This window comes from Salmo salar, chromosome 05, assembly GCF_965601325.2.
Source record: "Salmo salar chromosome 05, fSalSal1, whole genome shotgun sequence".
In the NCBI taxonomy this organism is placed as follows: Eukaryota; Metazoa; Chordata; class Actinopteri; order Salmoniformes; family Salmonidae; genus Salmo; species Salmo salar.
Window position 1 is genome coordinate 61229560 of NC_138295.1, and position 3335 is coordinate 61232894.

At 39.5% G+C, this 3335-nt stretch overlaps 1 pseudogene; it reads left to right on the top strand.

Annotated features, from left to right (window-relative positions):
* The first annotated feature begins 258 nt into the window (after positions 1-258).
* Positions 259-827, top strand: LOC123723844 (fucolectin-1 pseudogene; annotated as a pseudogene).
* Positions 828-3335: the final 2508 nt, after the last annotated feature.

Below are 3335 nucleotides of genomic sequence, written 5' to 3' on the forward strand. Positions count from 1 at the left end.
GTTCTTGATGTTGAATAAATGTTTTATGAAGGTTGTTATGAATGAAACTGCAACATTGACGAAAGGGTCATGAATGGTTTCATAAAGGTGTTATGAACGCATTATGTTTACCCCCTTCATATAAAGCGTTACCGTTATTATGAAGTATTTCACAGATATTTCAGAACAGGAATGAATGTGGTGATGACAGGAAAGGCCACCCAGTCATCATGGTATGGGTTTATGAGTTTGCTAACAATGCCATCGATGGGAACCGAAATGGTTTTTAATGGCGATTGTTCCTGCACCCACACCAAAGCCAACTATAACCCCTGGTAGCGACTGGACCTCCTGAACACCTACAAAGTGTTCTCCATCATCAACACTAACACAGTGGACAGTGTTCCCAACAGACTGAATGGAGCTGCGATCCGCATCGGAGACTCTCTGGACAACAACAACGGCAATAACAATTCCATGGGAACAAAAGTGTAAAGCCCTTTATACAGAGGGTTCTACACTGAACCTAAAAGAGTTATACCAGGAACCAATAAGCGTTCTAACTGACTAGATTTGCTACAGTCAGTAAAGTCTAAAATTGGTTAGTGCTAAAGTGTGTAATTCACATATGACAGGGTGCAAACAGTGTCATAGATACCTTTGCTGCAGTAACTTATCAGTGTGTTTGATTGTGCAGGTGTGCTGTGATCTCCCCTATACCTGGGGGCTTCTCCAGCACCTTCCAGTGTAACGGGATGGAGGGTCGAAACATCAACGTGGTCATTCCAGGAAGAAGTGAACTCCTGACCCTGTGTGAGGTGGAGGTCTATGGGTCACCACTGGACTGACAGATCCAGAGCACCTATTACCAATCATGTAATCTAGAGCACAGGATACACTGTTTTCTGGACTTTAAATATTGTGTATATTGTAGGTAACATTCTCTATGTGTATGAAAAATCCATGTTTAAATTCATTGACAGTTTAGTTTGTTATTTCACTCCGTAAATATTGTTATATTGAGTACATTCATTTAGCTATGTTTTCTTAAAACTGTAAATATTGCAATTGCTCCTATCATTGTGCTATTGTATGTACTTGGAGAAGATAAAAGTGTAACACAACACCTACGTTTCAGAAGCATTTCTTTATGCGTTCTAGAAAACAATGATCAATGGTATTTTAATAGGAATATTATGGCATCAGGGGCGAAAATCTGATATCAACTTTGGAGGGGACAATTACATGAAATTTTCTCAAGAGCAATTCCTGAGGGGGACACCAAAAGTAATGCTGTAACACATAGCCTACGTTGTAATATGGTAAATGTATATTGAGGAACCAAAGAAATAAGGTGTTTGCCGTACTCCTAACTACCGGTATCCAAAACTACACAACTAATCACAACAGCAATATCATTGCCTTTAACAAATCTTAGTTCAGTCACCAGTTTAAGTTGAGAGTGGGGGTATCCATGGCATTTTCCAATTATGTTCCTATTTTACTAGTCAAAAAAATTGAGAACCTTTCATAATGTTGCCAAACAAAGACTCAACAAACTTACCTGAGACTCCCTGTCTCTGCCAGTCTGTCCCTGCATATCTGTCCCCAACTCTGCTGTCTGTGTGCCATCTGTTGCCTGCTCTGCCTAATGACATCATTGTGAAACATTTCCATTAGTATTTCACTTCTTTCTTATGAACATTTTATCAACTAGTCTTTGAGATATTAGGCTACTAGGGTTCTTACTTTGCGTTTTGGTATACTGAAAAATACTCTGATGTCCATCTTTTTTCTGCCATTTTTCTACCTGGCTGGCTACACACACACACACACACACACACACACACACACACACACACACACACACAGTGTGCAGGTTATTTACAGTAGGAGATGGGCTTCTACCATCTTATCTTCTATCATTCTATATGGGCTTCGATCTAAAAGGTAGCTAGCAAATGTGAAACGGATTGCAGAGACAAGAGTTGACAGCTGTCTGAGTTCACCATTTACACAACATATGCTGCAACCTTTTGTCATTTTAATCGTTTGTTTCATATTGGCTAGCTTCCAACAATAGCTGAATTTGCAAAGCTAGCGAGCACCAATTCCGTTTCAGTGGTGTTTGCTATAATCTTTGCTACCCGGGTTAAATAAAGGTGAAATAAAATAAATAAATAAAAGTTCCCTTGCGACAATTTAGCTTTTGCAACGAGACCATTAAATATATTTAAGACAATCGTAGAACAGAGTGTAGTTCTGTTCAGTTTGGACTTCAGTTTATCACTAACCTTATCACAGGGACTTTGAAGCACTAATTTACAGTAGATACGAACCCTCTGTTACCTTGCCAACTAAGGAACTGGCAGTGGATCAAACCATTGTGAGGCAAAGGGTGGGGGGGGGGGGGCGCAATCTTTAGAAACTTAAAAACGAGCTATTAAGTGTCTATAATCAGCACAATTGCTTTCATTGCGTATTAGTAATATTATTTAAATTAGATAGTTATGTTTACAGTGATATATTGGGGGGGGGACAAATCATATTTTTCCCAGGATGGGGGGGTCGTGTCCCCCCCTCGTCCCCCCTGGGATTTGCGCCCCTGTATGGCATATGTGTTATGGGTTTCATAACCACGTCTGTGTAATAATTCAATGATGAGACGGGAGACAGGAATCAGTTCAACCATTTATCTAGAACATGCACATCTCATACAAAACACACACACACACACACACACACACACACACACACACACACACACACACACACACACACACACACACACACACACACACACACACACACACACACACACAGACACTTGGTTATGTAATAATGTGCTTTGCAATTGCACCAGGCCCGCAGATGTAAGGAAACATTTAAGTATTTTATTTTGTCATTTTTTTCAGAGGGGGGGTTACCGGCACAAAGCAACGAAAGTAACAAAAGTCTAAGTAAATGTATATATATAATTGGTTTTTATGTGTGGGGCTTTGGCTGCGATTATTCTTTACAGTCTACTGTATTTTTCCAGGCCTCAATTGCTACAAGGTCTCACATCAGAATTAAACGTTCATCCATGTTTCTTAAACATAAAATGTTGTTCCAAACATCACATTTCGAAGTGTTTAAGGTTAAGTTTAGGGATTAACTCCAAATTTCTAGGGTTAGGCATTAACTCTGAATGGTTAAGGTAAAGGTTTAGCATAGGCTTAACACAAAAAAAATATAAAAAACAACTTTCTATCACTAGATATGAACATGCAACCTTTGGAATCAGATGCGTATGCCCATTCACCATCCCCATCCACAATGCTCTAGCAAAACTGAAATCTACTTGAAGATAACGC